The 17,032-nt window shown below is 37.0% G+C and overlaps 1 long non-coding RNA gene across 1 annotated transcript; it reads left to right on the forward strand.

Moving 5' to 3' along the window:
* The first annotated feature begins 15,287 nt into the window (after nt 1-15,287).
* Nucleotides 15,288-16,634, forward strand: LOC125225482. Its single transcript, XR_007176987.1, has 2 exons — nt 15,288-15,985; nt 16,197-16,634. It is a non-coding gene; the product is annotated as an uncharacterized LOC125225482 (long non-coding RNA).
* Nucleotides 16,635-17,032: the final 398 nt, after the last annotated feature.

Consider the following 17,032-nt stretch of genomic DNA (forward strand, 5'->3'; position numbering starts at 1 on the left):
CATGAGAGGAGGATTGCGTATTGTGCCCAGTAGTGGGACGTATATCAGCTCAATCATTTATTTATTGTATAAGTCTAGCGTAGGTATATTACTAGCAAAGAGGATCGAGTATTATAGAGAGTTACTGTCAAAGTAAAATGTGTAATCACAGTGCAATAGACAGCCGTCTCTCGACGCAAGCTTAAAACTTTTGAACCTCAGTTTTGACAATTTAGCCCATATTCTTAGTTTGATATGTGTTAAAATGTCAAATATTAATATTAGCGCCATCTAGCCGAGCGTCCCCCAAAGGTGTATCGCCATCTAGGCCACCGTACCTTTTTCTGTATGGTTTTGAGGTACGTCTTTTTCTTAGATTTTATCTGTCTATACGGAGTTACATATGTCTTTGATTTACTACTAAGTGTACGCTCCACATTACGCACCAAAATTAATTACCCGTCCAACAGATCAGATCTGTCCATTTATTAACGTCAAAACTAATTAAATTCCACAGCCGTCTACAAGTGTCAATGCTGGCAAGATGGCGTGTGAGTTCTAGGATTCGTACAGTTTTTAGATATATCTCAGCGGCCGAGTTACTCATTAATATTTGAGTAATGTCAAGGAGATTTCTGACATTTTTGAGCACGTACAGAGTCATCATCATCATCATTGGCCTTTCACATCAATAGGCTACTAGACTCATATCGAATTTGGCACGATAAATGATTGTATTCTGTAGTTTGACATAAAAAAAAACAATATTTATAGATTTTGGGCATGAAAAGTGTATGATGACTACGTATTTTCGATTAAAAATGTGTGTAATTTTTCATTTATTTTGGCCACCGAAAACGCTGTCAGCGATGTAGTGACGTCATCAAATTCGAACCTCACTGCGTGTCAAAACTATCACTGACATATTGAACTTTATGCCTTCATACTTAAAAAGTCAAAAAATATTATTTTCGAATAGAATGACCTGATGCACAGAAAATCTATATAATTATTAACATGTCTGTGTTGTTTTCGCCTGATTATTACGTAAAAGTATACTTTAAAAATATTTTCTGCTGTTTTAGGTCGTAATAAAATAATCTTAATATTTTATTTCAGTTAATTGGACAATACTTAATCATACAAGACAGACTTTAAAAAAGGGTCAAGTAGTCTATTATATGATGTATTAAGCAGCGTCCGTAAGATTGCGGCATCTACGCAAATGACTGGTAAGTCCGATGCGAGAGCAGCAGCTTAGGTAACAAAGTAATTAATAAAGTAAGTAAAACAAAAGTAAGTAATTAATTAAGGGAAATAACTTAGGCAAAGCTTGTGACTACGCGGCATATGCAAAACTTCGATAGTATATATTGTATTGAGCTGTCACCACATGCATGAAATTAACAGCGCCCTCTCTTGACAATCCACATACTTATACTAATATTATATGGAAAAGTGTGTGTGTCTGTTTGTGTGTCCGTTCTTCGCGGCAAAACAGAGAGACGAATTGACGTGATTTTTAAAGTGGAGATACGAGTAGTTGAAGGGATGGAGAGTGACATAGGCTACGTCTCTTTCTAAACCCCCACTTCCGTAAATGGGGGGGGGGTGTACGGAGCAATCCGCAATTTTCCAATTGAACGCGAGCGTAGCCGCGGGCAAACGCTAGCGTTTCTATATTTTTAAATAAAAGATGGTTAAAACCTATGCAGATTCAATAAATTTAATTTAAATAACATCTTACAAAATCCACAGTCATCTACACATGTCCATGCTATCGAGATGGCGTGTCATGGCGTCTAGCGTGCGGCGTGTGGCGTAAACGCTACGTCCGTTCGACACGCCTCGATCGAGATCTCGTGATAGACGAGGAGATAGCCTGAAAATTAGTACATAGTAATAACTAGTGGCTTTTGGAGCTGTGAACTTCGCGATACGCTTAGAAAACACCAAAGTGAAAAATAACTAGTTCTTAAAGTAATTTTAACTATAAAACTCCCGTGAGACTCATACATATTTAAAAATATTTTAAGCGGGTTACTCACGTATTAAGTCGATATAGCGTTCGACATGTTTCGGTTCAATTTCGCCCGCGCCGCCGACCCCCCCTGCGCCTGTCCTCAGCAGCCGCGCGCACCGAGCAAGCGCCCGCAGTATGCGTCGCGCTCTCGACATGTAAAGGCGGGGTGTCGCTACTCTTGAGAAAGGTTCTCGAAATTGAACCGAAACATGTCGAACGCTATATCGACTTAATACGTGAGTAACCCGCTTAAAATAGTTCTAAAAGTCATTAAGAACACTTAAGTTCTCTCGATCGAGATCTCGTGATAGACGAGGAGCTGATTACGTAAATTGACGTATAAAAGAGCAATGAATCCAGGCATCTAGTTATAACTGGACTGGACGTACATAAGAGCAAAACGGAAACCAACCCACATGAAACTTCATCGTGCGTAGCCGAATGCACAAACGTTCACGAAACGCTCACGAAACGAAACGCTCGTAGATATCTATCTCTATCGCTCTTGCGTATTGGCGCGACAGAGTCACCTTTCGCGGCGTTTCGTTTCGCGTCTTAGAAATTCCATTCGGCTACGGGGCCTGGGTGGCTAGCCGAATGGCACAATCGCTCACGAAACGCTCACGAAACGAAGCGCTAGTAGATATCTATCTCTATCGCGCTTGCGTATTGGCGCGACAGAGCCAGCGGCGTATCGCTTTCGTTTGGCGTCGGAGAAATGCCATTCGGCTACGGGGCCTGATGTTTAAACAATAAAGTTCGATTTTCAAAATGTTTGTTGTGTATTCGGTCCTGTTGTGCCTACCATTTTTCGATACTAGCTCTTAGTCAATATCGTGAGCGTAGCGGAGCGGAGTTGATATGCTATGCTAGTTTGCTTTGTGCAATGTAAAGAAATGTTATGTACCTAATATACGAGTGTTTTAGTGAATAATATAAACTGAAGCGGTAGCCCAGTTGATGTAACGCCTGACTTTCAGCAAAGATGTATTAAATATAAGACATATGTAGTATTTGAACTTTCACGATTATTACACATAATTACTTTTAAGACGTTACTTTTAGGTAAAAATTGTACCCAGGCGTGACGCACAGTGACACGAAACTTCAACGCACTGCTCGTTTACGAGAAAAAATATGTGTCCAAATTTTTTTTATGATCTAACTGATGGATTTGCACAAAAGATCCCGATGTTTCGAACTGTATCCGTAAAGGATCCTGAGTCTCGCCTGAGTCTGTGTTTCCACATGAGTACAATCTAGGTCTCTTCAAAGCAAGAGTGAATAGGTATCTCATAGGTAAGCGTGCTCCACCGTAGACTGCATCATCACTTACCATCAGGTGTGATCGTGGTCAAACGTCTACCTATTCATACTAAAAAACAGGGATTCAAGATTTAAGATTTTAACTGACGGAAAAATAAATATAAGACTGATAGTTTTTTTGTATTATTATTATAAATGGGCTTACTTTTGGCCTACTTGGACTAGCCAAAGGCAAAGACGTGGCCTACGACGGAGTGAGCTCGCCCAGAGATGCCTGTTCACCCTTGATTTGAAGGTCACCGGGTTATATGAGCTCGGAAATATAGCCGCCGGCAAGGAATTCCACTCCTAGGCAGTGCACATAAGATAACCAAAAAATTAAAATTCCGAAAAAACCCCCGACCGCGACATAGTAGACCGATTTTCATGAAACATGGCTAGGAACACTCCCGACTAACTCAGCTTTCAGACAAAAAAAAATTAAATCTAAATCGGTTCATCCGTTCGGAAGCTACGATGCCACAGACAGACTAACACACACACAGACAGACAGACACGTCGAACTTATAACACCCCGTCGTTCTTGCGTCGGGGGTTAAAAACACCATCAACACAACCTTTTCAACTTTCAGTAAACTCTAAACAGTAATTAATCTATTGTTCCCTCCTATCTCCATCGCTCTTAACCCCGATAGCGATACGCCGAGGTGTTTATTGTGCCGACTCGCCCCGTGGATTTACGGTGGACCTGCAACGTAATTTACGGTTCAAGGAAAGCGTAATCTTGTATTTGATAGAAAACGTTAATTTAATTTGCCGGTCATGGGATTTCCTTGTAACGGTAATTGAGGATTTTCGGCGCCTGCTTTGTAAAGATAATGCCATTCCAAATTAGTCTTACCTTGTATTTAAATTGGTCAAAGGAGCAGTTACGTAATTGGAAAATTATTTATGGCTACTTATCCCATTTTATATTGTATTTTGTATTAATCTAATGTTCCTATCTAATCTGCGGAAATGGAGATGGATCGGTCATACCCTTCGCTGCCAACAGCGCCAGTATCGCGTTTGAGTGGCGGCCTCAAGGAGGAAAGCGAGGCCGCAAACGCCCCGTACACACCTGGAGGGTATGCTTGTTTGCCACTGACGTAGTATTAAAAAAACTTTATTCCTTGACGAAAAAGTACATGATAAAGTGACACTTTTTGTCCTTGAAAACTGTTCTAATATTAAATTTTTGGCAGACGAGACACAGTTCGTCACTACTTTTAAAAAATCTCGTATCTCACGCTGTTCCTCAAAGTTAAAACGCAGTAAGTCTATATGCATTCCATACATACTTACTACAATTTTCTTTTCATTGACAGACGAAGATACAAGTTTTTTTTAAAGTAGTGACGAGTTGTCACCTATTATCGAGTAGTGGTATTGATAATTCACGATATTTGATGCGTGATTGTCGCTAGATGTCACTTAACTACGCCTATACAAATAACCCGCATTTACTGATGTATGGAGTTACAACTCTTCCCTTATTTATTCCTCTATGTTAATACCTAAATTGAATTATAAAGACTTTCAGTTTAAATTCAGCCGCTTAATATATCTTTTCTAAAATAGTACTTCCACATTCTACAGGTATGTCCGTACACAAACACCCCAAAGTTTCATTTCACCCCGCTCGATCTGTTTATTGTATTTAGTAGCTAATAGATTCACCTCACAAGACAACTATCATAATCTAAACTAAATATGCACTCCTAAAAGTCATGCAAGTATACTCCTTAATGTCTTAATATAAAGTATAATATTGAGTGTATTTTCTAATGCACATACGGTAAGTGAATGTAATAATGGAAATCGCCTTGAGCTCCGATAGTTTAGAGCAACAAATATTAGTGATTGTCCATAATAATGTATTATTGTAAGCTGATGGAGTTTCTAACTACTGTTATACTTACTTACTAATATAGTACAATCTTGAGATATACACCGTGGTCTGTGATAACCGGGGAAACTTCCAATAATGATGAGTAGACTTGCTTAGTTACAGAAGTAAATCTAAATCTGTAAATATTGTTTTAAATGTAAATACCAGTATTTTTGTTTAAAGGTTAATTGTGTACCTATTTAATATGATGTTTGTAAACACTGCCACTTCATGTGTTCCTGATAATAACCTAACCACACAATTAAAAGTTTGAAAAAACCCCCGACCGCGACATATTGGACCGATTTTCATGAAACATGGCTATGAACACTCCCGATTAATTCAGCTTTCAAACAAAAAAGCTAAATCTAAATCGGTTCTTCCGGTCGGGAGCTATGATGCCACAGACACATACACAAACAGACAGACTCGTCAAACTTATAACACCCCTTTGTTTTTGCCTCGGGGATTAAAAATGATAATAATTATAGCTCAGACCTGGCCCCGTAGCCGAATGGCGTTTCTACGACGCGAATCGAAAACGAAACGCCGCGGAAGGTAGTCTGGGTGCGTAGCCGAATGGCACAAACGTTCACGAAACGAAACGCTCGAAGATATCTATCTCTATCGCTCGTGCGTATTGGCGCGACAGAGCCAGACTACCTTTCGCGGCGTTTCGTTTTCGATTCGCGTCGCAGAAATGCCATTCGGCTACGGCACCTGGCTCTGTCGCACCAATACGCAAGAGCGATAGAGATAGATATCTACGAGTGTTTCGCTTCGAGAGCGTATCGTGAGCGTTTGTGCATTCGGCTACGCACAGAGGGCTATACGTTTCTGAAAAAGCGCATAGTTGAGGCACAGTATAATAAAGAGTATTATCGTACAGTATGGCCACTCCCGCTCCCCGCTGAAAGTGCCGCCCACCCCTCGGTTACCTCACAGTTACTGCCTGTCAAAAACGCCAACAGTCAACCTGTCATATCTCACTCATACAATCATAGTACGCGTTCACCTACACGAGCTTAAGTATATCAGTGACTGTGTGCTAGGAACGCGCCTCTTTCATACATTTGATCGCCTGTGTCCGCCTTTTTGTAATGATATTAACGCCATTTGTAATGATAATTTATCATTATTCATTTATTCATCTTTAGTCCGTTTTTAACCGACTTCAAAAAAGGAGGAGGTTCTCAATTCGACTGAATGTTTTTTTTTTTTTTTTTGTATGTATGTTCCTCGATATCTCCAAAAATTGTGGACCGATTTTCAAATTTTTTTTTTTGATCGAACGGGTATAACCCCGAGATGGTCCCATTGGCACCAAGTCAGGGTCTGATGATGGGATCCTGGAGAAATCGAGGGAACTCTTCAAATGTTATAGGCACATGTAATGTTTTTAGTGTATTTTTCAAAGGTAAACCAGTATTTACGCCTGATGGTAATAATTTTATGTGGCTGAGCTGATGATGGAAGGTCAACTCCTCAATGGTTAGGAGTTAAAGGATAATTCTTTCACTAGTGTACATGTATTCGGACTGATACGTATAATATCAATAGGAACCACTAAAAATCAACAAATAAATAAACTTTTTAACAAAAAATAAAACCGCCTTCAAAAATAAGCGCGTTACAAAACACGGAGAAACTAAAAAGCAAAAAATAATAAACCTTTGAATTCAGATTTCTTATCGTATTGCAATAATCTAAACATCCAAATTATAAACAAATCAATTATTTTTGGAGTCGGTGCCAGCCTGCGTATGGTTGGGTGGGGCAAACAGGCAATAGCAAGGCGACGAACAGGTCTGGTACCGACTGCAAAAATAATTGATTTGTTTATAATTTGGATGTTTAGATTATTGCAATACGATAAGAAATCTGAATTCAAAGGTTTATTATTTTTTGCTTTTTAGTTTCTCCGTGTTTTGTAACGCGCTTATTTTTGAAGGCGGTTTTATTTTTTGTTAAAAAGTTTTTTTTCACATTATCCTATCCGATATCAGATGTCGGAAGGATTTCAGTGGAAAAAATGCAAGATGGCGCCTGTAATGTATGGGATATCGGTCCACATCCGATATCGGATCGGATAATGTGAAAACGCACTTACTGTTAGGCTAGGGTTTTTATAATATGAATATAAAAGTAAAATGGGCCATTTTTTTTTTAAACCCAACTTTTCTTTGTTTCGATCCTGATAGGAGACAAACATGTCCCAAATCCATACATTTTTCAAACCTTCCATTCCGTTACCGCCATACAAAATGTATGAAAAAATTGGTAACGGAATGGGAAAAAAACCTTGACACTTTTTTTCTCCTATTAGGATTGAAAGAGCTCGCGATTCAGAGCACATAAAAATTTCTAAATCCAAAAAAGTGGGGGAACAACTTTGATAAAAATGGCCCAATTACAAAAACACTTACAAAACAATTTTTTATTTTTTATTTATTTATTATTCACAAAAATAAACTTATAATTAACAGTTTACAGGAATCCTCGCCAAACTGTAACGTTTGATGGCGAGAGGCGCTCATTGTTTTATAAAAATGTATAAACAGTTTAACACATTATAAAAAAAACCTAACCTAGGGTAACGCCAGCAGCGAGGCAGGGCCCAAGCTGCCGGTGGTTAGGGCTGCAGGGAGAATCATCATTATCTTTATTGATTTTTATTCTAATTCAAATTATTATCATATTATTAATGTTGACGCCAAAGCACTAGTTCGGTTACAGTTGAGCAGTTCCCGTCAACTTTGTAAATAGCCACGTCACCAAATTTTAATTGATCATATTTTGTTACCAACATTTAGTAATATAAGTCGACTTTCGTAAGATATATACAGGATAATTGTTATAATTAAGAAAATATGGATACTAGAGAACCTTAATGACCAAATAAAACTTACTAAAATCTCAATACATCAAAAAAATCTTGGTAACAAAATAGGAATAATAAAAACAAATTTAATTTTTTCCTTAATTTTTGTACTAATTTTTCGAGAACTGCTGACTTATTTGTTAATGACAGAGATCTATGGATGGATCTTCTAATGACTAAAAAATCCTGCCTTTGGTGGCTGATATGATGATAAATAGAGAGCAGATTTAAGGTATAGCGATTTAAATATTAATATGGATATGACTAGTGCATTTTTTTAAATACATGTCATGTGGTTTATAATAAGGTCTTACAATCTATTAAGTATTATTATATCGCACACCGCGAACTTCGCTCAATAATTAGATTAAATTAATGTTATTTTTGCAACAAACTACTTTTAAAGAAAAGTGTTTTATTATAAATAAAGGACTTTGTATACAGGAAGCTAATTATTTATATTTTTCTATTCTTTAAGTCGTAATATAAGTTTTTACTGTGCAATGGGCAGAAGAAATATTAAAGAAGAAGTAACTTAAATAAATAAACTATTTAAAAAATTAAAAAACATTTTATTTATTATTATCACAATTTTCCCCGAAATTTACAAAAGCATCCAAAAAGGGTTTTACTTTTATGTTCCGATATATTTTTTTTGTGTGTAGAAAAAATAATAAATTATGCGAGTCATATCCATATTAATATTTAAATCGCTACCTGAAATCGCTCTCTAATGATGAATAAAAACCGACCTACTAAAATTTATATATTCGTAAACCATTTTGATTGAATTTGGTATCATGTTGAAAGTCAACACTCTAAAAAAAATTTGGTTGTTCCTATCAATTATTTGATAGTCGTAGTCAAGCATCTTGATTCCATACGAGCCTGATAAGATCTTAGACAAATCAAGTAAGGTAATTTTGATTGCTCTTACTTTTGCAACGTAACTGAATCGATTAAGATCTTGTTCAATAATTCCATGAAAAATAATTATGCTAACTAAATTACCTTAGTAAGTTCAACTAAGGATTGAATCAACCTATGTTACATAGTTATGCCTAACAAGTTAATAATTGATTCAAGGTGTACAATGGTTAGGAATAACAAAACACCTAAGTAATTAGTTCAATCATACATTCCCTTGTTGTTTTTAGTAATCAGCTTTATTTGAATTATATAAGATCGTAATTGTAGTGATTAACTTAACGTCAACTAAGAGAAAACTGCTCTTAGTTGGTCTTCATTTTTTAGAGTGAAGATTAGACGAATTATTATCGCTTCTACTATAGTTTTTGTGTTTTATTAAATGGACAAAGAAACACTTTACTTCACTAATAGGTACTATGCTTACCTATACCAAAGACATATATAACTCCGTATAGACAGATAAAGTCTAAGAAAAAAACGTACCTCAGTAACATACAGAAAAAGGTACGGTGGCCTAGATGGCATTACACCTTTGGGGTACGCTCAGCTAGATGGCGCTAATATTAATATTTGAAATTTTAAAACATAATCAAGCTAAGAATATGGGCCAAATTGTCAAAACTGAGGTTCAAAAGTTTCAAGCCTGTGTCAAGAGATGGCAGTCTATGCACTGTGATTACACATTTTACTTCAACAGTAACTCTCTATAATACTCGATCCTCTTTGCCTATACTTTTGTAGTTATTTTGTTTACTTGATTAAAAATTTCTTATTTTTTATCGAAAACAACCGTTGCCGGTTACCGGTTCCTTTTTGAGCAAAACTGTAACAATAACTTTGGTCGTAATGTTTCATACGAACCATCATTTTGTTTTATTTGCAATTCGTATTTCCTAGGTACACAGCCAAATGCGCAAATGTTTACGATAATATCGTTATACCTAGATATTCACAAATATCTGTAACTTGATATTTAATAACCTAACCACAAAATTACCATTTTGAAAAAACCCCCGACCGCGACATAGTAGACAGATTTTCATGAAACATGGCTAAATAAGAACATTCCCGACTAACTCAGCTTTCAGACAAAAACAAACTAAATCTAAATCGGTTCATCCGTTCAGGAGCTACGATGTCACAGACAGACACACACACACAGACAGACAGACAAACAGACAGACAGATACGTCAAATTTATAACACCCCGTCATTTTTGCGTCGTGGATTAAAAACTTAAAAAGAGGACTTTGCCGGCCTGTGAGATTTGTATGAAAATCCATTAACGACCTCTTGTCCTAGCCACACTTAAGGAACACTCTACTGTTATAAGGGACATAACATCAATATTTCATACCATGTTTGAGAGAAAAGATTAAAAATCCGTCTCCGTACGTTTCCCAACTATTACCAACTTTTAATGCCATCACACGACAGTCGACAAGTCATTAACGAGCTACATTCGATTTAAAACTCGAATTACGCCCAAAGCGAAACTTTCACGGCAATGATAGCTTTCGGAAAAGCGCGTAAACAGCCCGGGAATAAAAATAGAGAAACGCCCCTGGAAGTTGGGGCTGGCAACTTTTTAATTATGACCGCGATTCGCTGGCAACACAGATCGCTTACTCGCTAGATAGCTTTGCAAATATAATATATACTTAAGCGTAAACTCACGCCTATATTTCCCATAAGGGGTAGACGTGTTGTAACTGGACCATTTTTTTTTTCAAAGTGGTCCTCCCACTTTTTTTGGATTTGGAAATGTTTAGTTCTCAATCCTAATGGGAGAAAAAAAGTGTCCCAAGGTTTTTGTCCCATTCCGTTACCATTTTTTCTTACATTTTCTATGATGGTAATGGAAATCTTGGGACATTTTTAGGGTTCCGTAGTCAACTAGGAACCCTTATAGTTTCGCCATGTCTGTCTGTCCGTCCGTCCGTCCGTCCGCGGATAATCTCAGTAACCGTTAGCACTAGAAAGCTGAAATTTGGTACCAATATGTATATCAATCACGCCAACAAAGTTCACAAATAAAAAATGGAAAAAAATGTTTTATTAGGGTACTCCCCCTACATGTAAAGTGGGGGCTGATTTTTTTTTTTCATTCCAACCCCAATGTGTGATATATTGTTGGATAGGTATTTAAAAATGAATAAGGGTTTACTAAGATCGTTTTTTGATAATATTAATATTTTCGGAAATAATCGCTCCTAAAGGAAAAAAAGTGCGTCCCCCCCCCCTCTAACTTTTGAACCATATGTTTAAAAAATATGAAAAAAAAACACAAAAGTAGAACTTTATAAAGACTTTCTAGGAAAATTAATTAGAACTTGATAAGTTCAGTAGTTTTTGAGAAAAATACGGAAAACTACGGAACCCTACACTGAGCGTGGCCCGACACGCTCTTGGCCGGTTTTTTTTTCTCGTGTCAGGATCGAAAGACCTCGCGTAAAAAAATATGAATCGCATCCTGAGCATTCTGAGTATGAATCGCGTAAAAAAATACCCATGTTACAAAAAAAGTGGGGTGGATAACTTTAAAAAAAAATGGCCCAATTGCGTAATTTTCAGTGCCACACAGCAATGAAAGGTAGAGTGTACTAAATTGTGATATCAAAGTGACAGATTGACATCACAATTGCTCTATCGGCCATTACCTACAGTCAACTTCTACGACACCCACGGGAAGATACTTAGGGGTGATGAATTCTTGAGCATCACACATGAAGACAGAGTTGAAGAGTTCAAACATGCCAATCTCTTAAGGCTGGTATACACGGGCAACACAATTGCCAGAAATCCACATACCATTGCCGCGTTTGCTCCATAGTTGGTGACTATTGAACAAACGCAGCAATGGTATGAGCATTTTTTTTTTTTCGCCACTTTTATGAAATGTGATATTTTTGAAAAAAATTGTGTTTTTTTTTACTCAGAATCACTAGTTTTTTCAATCCTAGTAGTTAAAAAAATTGTCCCATACGATTTTTTCTTATTTTGTTACCATTTCCGTACATATTGTGTGGGGTAACAAAAGAGGAAAGTAACAAAAATGTATGGAAATTCTGGGACACTTTTTGTCTCCCAGTGAGATTGAAAGTACTCGTGATTCTGAGTACAATTTGACCTAAAATTCCCTAAAAAAATCAAAATAAAAAAATGGCAAAAAAAAAGAAATGGTCTCGTATGTGAATTGCTGGCAATTGTGTTGCCCGTGCAAGAGCACCGTTATGCAAACGCAACGAAACTCATATTTTGACAACGTGCAACGTAACCTCTCGGAACTGTCACCTGGTGCCGTAGCCAAATGGCATTTCTGCGCCGCGAAACGAAAACGAAACGCCGCGAAAGGTAGTCTGGCTCCGTCGCGCCAATATGCAAGAGTGATAGAGATAGATATCTACGAGCGTTTCGTTTCGTGAGCGTTTGTGCCATTCGGCTACGTACCCTATTTTTTCTACTTTTCTTTAGGAGAAGTTACGATCTCTCGGTTTAGCCCATGGTTGACTGGCAGAGAATGCCTGCTAGCATTAAGTCCGCCATTTGTACTTTTTTAATTGTGCAATAAAGTTTAAATAAATAAATAAATTACTTGTTGAATCTATTGATGGTAGTCTGTACCGGTTTTATGAACTTAAACGCATCGCTTTATTACATCCAAGTTACTGGAAACTATATTTTCGAACGAAAATATGAAAATGTTTGCGTTTTATATTGCGAGATAGTTTATTGGGTTTATTTTAGCGGCAAGTTTCGAATATTATATTAAAAACTTATATTGAATCGTGGTAATTAAGTGTGTACTAATTTTGTTTTTTATTATAAATAAATTAGAGATGGGCTGAATATTCGGTAAATATTCGGTATTCGGCATATTCGGCAAGTTTTTCAATGTTCGTATTCGGCCGAATAGTTCGGTTCAATTGCCGAATATTTACCGAATAAACAAAGTAAAGTTGTCCCGTAATTCACCGGATAATGAAACCTAATTCGGCATTTAATGATTTGAAGGAACTCTACAAAAAAAGAGGTAAATACACTTTATAAAAAATATAATTCTTTTGCAATAAAGGACAAAATAACAGTAGCTCATGAACCGTAGAACATGAAAAAAGAACCAAAGCTATAGTTATCCACTAAATGATAGTAACATTAGGAACATTACTCGCCATCGTTATTAAACATAATATGTATCAAAAATCAAATATTAAAAACATTTATAATAGTCTAAGATCCGTACTTAAGCTCGATCTTCACCGACGTGTTAACCAGATGAAAATAATATTTTATTAAATAAAATAAGTTTCTGAACATGTCTTACTATGGCAACCTCAATAAAAATGGTCAAGATTATTTTTTAAAAATCTTTGAAAAATTAATATTTTTAACTAATTTCGCCGACGTGTTTACCAAATGAAACAAACTCCAGTAGAAAGTATACTCTATAGTATAGAGTATACTTTCTTCTCTATAGTATAGAGTATACTTTCTTCACAATGTGTACATAAGGAAAGGCATGGAAAGATTTGCGATGTCCGGCGCGGCTTCCGTAGCTCAATTGGTTAAGAGCCTTGCACGGATTGCAAATGATGCGGGTTCAAGTCCCGCCGGAAGCGTAAATTTTTCCATTTTTTTCCTTTAATATAAAAATATAAAGAATATTGTCAAATTGATAAACGGATTGACAAGAAAGTATATAATTGTATAAGGGTTCCATTTTTCTTTTTTGATCCGAAAACGATAAACAATCTTTGTCACTCAAAACTTTGTGTGATTTCTCAAGTCAGCTTTTTTTCATTTATTAAACATTTTATTTTCATTTATTTATTTTAAAATGTTTCCAGAAAGGATAGATAGATCTTATCACACAAAATTTCATACAAAACGATGTCTTACCAATGCAATGTTAAATCACTTGCTATTTTTAGGGTTCCGTACCTCAAAAGGAAAAAACGGAACCCTTATAGGATCACTTTGTTGTCCGTCTGTCCGTCCGTCCGTCTGTCAAGACCCTTTTTCTCAGGAACGCGTGGAGGTATGAAGCTGAAATTTATATCAATTACTCAGGTCTACTGTCCCTTGAAGCTGTGAAAAAATCAAACTTCTAAGCCAACGCAATCAAAAGATAGAGCCGTTTATGCCGCAAATTTTCGACACTTGCAAGGGAATCAAAACCTACAGGGTGCTTCCCGTGAACTCAGAATCTTGAAATTTGGTACGAAGCAACGTCTTATAGCATAGATAAAGGAAAAATTACGAAAACCATAAATTTTTAGTTACATCACATAATATATTTTTTTTAATAATTTTAACCTTACTACCCATTTCCTCATAAACGCGTAGAGGTATTAAATTGAAATTCATACCAAATACTCAGGTCTATAATACCTTTAAGCTGTAACAAAATCAAACTTCTATGTCAACGCAATCAAAAGAAACAGCAATTTAAGCTGCATATTTTGAAACTCGCAAGTACTCGCAAGGGAATCAAAACCTAAAGGGTACTTCCAGTCGACCTAGAATCTTGAAATTTGGCATGAAGCAACGTTTTATAGCACACATAAAGGAAAAATTCCGAAAACCTTAAATTTTTAGTTACATTACAAAATATATATTATGACTCGATTGTCGTAATGAACGAACTTTGTAAACCTTGCAGGTTTGTACGGAACCCTCGGTGCGCGAGTCCAACTCGCACTTGGCCGGTTTTTTTGAGTTACTTAGCATAACTTTATCGTATTTCGATAGTTTGTAATATACGTTTACACGCACTGAACCCTACACGAAATTTGTCAGTATACTAAACACTAATAAATTTCTGACAAATCTGACTGATCTTAAAAATCAATTTGAAATGATTTATTTTTTGCTATGAATTTAACGTAATTCTGACGTTTTTTAAAATATTTACAAATAACGACGGATCATCACACGCGTCACTTGACCTTTGGTAAAATAATGCCGTATGTGCACATCCGCCGTACTATTTTCAAAAATAATGCATTAAATAAGACAGAGTTAAGCGCATATAATTACTTGCATTTACAAAAATACTCACGCAAAATTTTGGGGACATTGCTTGAAACACTAAAAAGTTATCCTCAAAAATTCACTCGCGAAATTTTTAAACCTCTCTCCTGAAAAGCCAACATTTTGCAAATATTAAAAAATAACTATTCGGTCAGAGTGAGTACTTTCAGACATAGTCTCAATAAAAAGGGAAACTACACTCTCTGTCTCATTTATAGAGGTTATACTTGACTACAAACTGTAACAATAAAATTTCATTCTCCTTAATAAAGTAATAAATTTAAGAATGCAAGGCGTAGGTTACGCCTTCTACCGCCCTCTGTCGGAAATCGGCAGGAAGTCATCGACCGTGAGCTGTCTGATCCTGATCGGTTTCTTGCGCCATCTAGCGTGGGATAGCTGCACTCTTGTATTCCTCTATGGACTTACGTGGATCATAGTTGCCATATTGAAAAATAGAAGTAAATCGTCATCGGGCGTTTGCCTTCCTTCCTTTTATTCGTAACCAGACTTAATTATGGGTTTTTTTTTAAGCTCCGCGTTAATCGCGAAGAGTTTAGTATTATATTTTATTGTTGACTTAATTTCCATTGAACGTCCGGAGCCGGCTGTTTGCGGTGCGAGCCGATTTAGGCTTGGCAACACTAGTCCCGTCCAAAATGGCGAATGAGATGGGATTTCTTTTTGCCGGAGAGAGAGATGAAGGGATATCGTTGGCCCAGGCCAAAATCGGGCGCAATCGCCCGTTTGAGTGAGTTTCAATAGTGATTCGGTTGTGTATTTCTTTTTAGTTGGTTAGTTTCTAACGAAGCGTTGCATATTTTCCAGCCCCGGAATCGGACGTGAATAAAACCATGTTCTGATGGTGATAGGCGACGCCCAGCGTGCCCGGATGTCGAAATAGGTGCAATTTTGCCCTCTGCTGGCCCTTTCTCCATCAACGGTAAGTCATACATTTTTTAAACCTTGTTGGAAGCCAACTTGTTCCGTAGGTTATGTATATCTTCCAAATTAGCAGTAGGTCGTTTCACGGAACGCGTTGTCGTTCGAAATTTAAATTCCAAGGTAGCCCCCGTGTCCTGCGGGCGGTATAAACCCCCCTTACGGGCACCATTTTTAGGAATTTTACTTACAGACTGGTATAACCATTCCAGGGTTCACGCCGCGTCGCCTAAACCTCGCGCCGGCCGCGAGAGGTTCCCCTGGTATCCCGGTAACTTGTGGGCAGCAGATTGCTGCTGTTCTACCTACTCCCGACGTTTCACCCCAAGGCTGCTGACGTGGCAGTTGTGGTGTTTCGAGGTCAGATCTTTCCACGTTTACTTATTGACTGAATGAACCGGCCTTTCGGTTCTGGCGCCCTTCCGTGTAACTACCTTAATATATATTGACCGCTGTATCCGTTTCTACCAGTAATGATAATTTAGAGCTCGCTGACCCACGTTTGTTCCCTTAAAATATAAACTCAACATTATTGTTCTCGTGAGCTAGCCCTCGGCAAACAATTGTTACCGTGTATCTAGGATAACAAATTAGCATAAACAATTTAGATTTTTTTTCCTGAATTCAATAAATACCTGGTTCCTCTTCAACTGTTGTTTGATTTTTTTTTATTTTGGCGTTAGCTAAAGGAAACCCCCCATAAAATTAAATATCGTAACAAAACCCTTACACCATTTAAACAAGTTTTAAGAAAGTAGGCTAGATTTTTATAAGAAAAGCCTGCTATGTGACGCAAAACACACGATCTGGAAACATTCACGATTTCTACAAATAGTACAAAATTATCGCTGTGTATGAGATTGTACAAATCGGGCACAAACATCTAACACATCTTTTTATACAATATTTCCGAAAATATAGCTATGTGTCATAATTCACATAGCAGGCGCAATTCCAAAACTGCTGTTATAAGAAGATAATGTAGTTATGTGATTTATTGCAGTTAGCGATTATAGGAGGAACATTCAATGTATGGGCATCACATACC

This window comes from Leguminivora glycinivorella, chromosome 4 (genome assembly GCF_023078275.1).
Source record: "Leguminivora glycinivorella isolate SPB_JAAS2020 chromosome 4, LegGlyc_1.1, whole genome shotgun sequence".
NCBI classification, from domain to species: domain Eukaryota; kingdom Metazoa; phylum Arthropoda; class Insecta; order Lepidoptera; family Tortricidae; genus Leguminivora; species Leguminivora glycinivorella.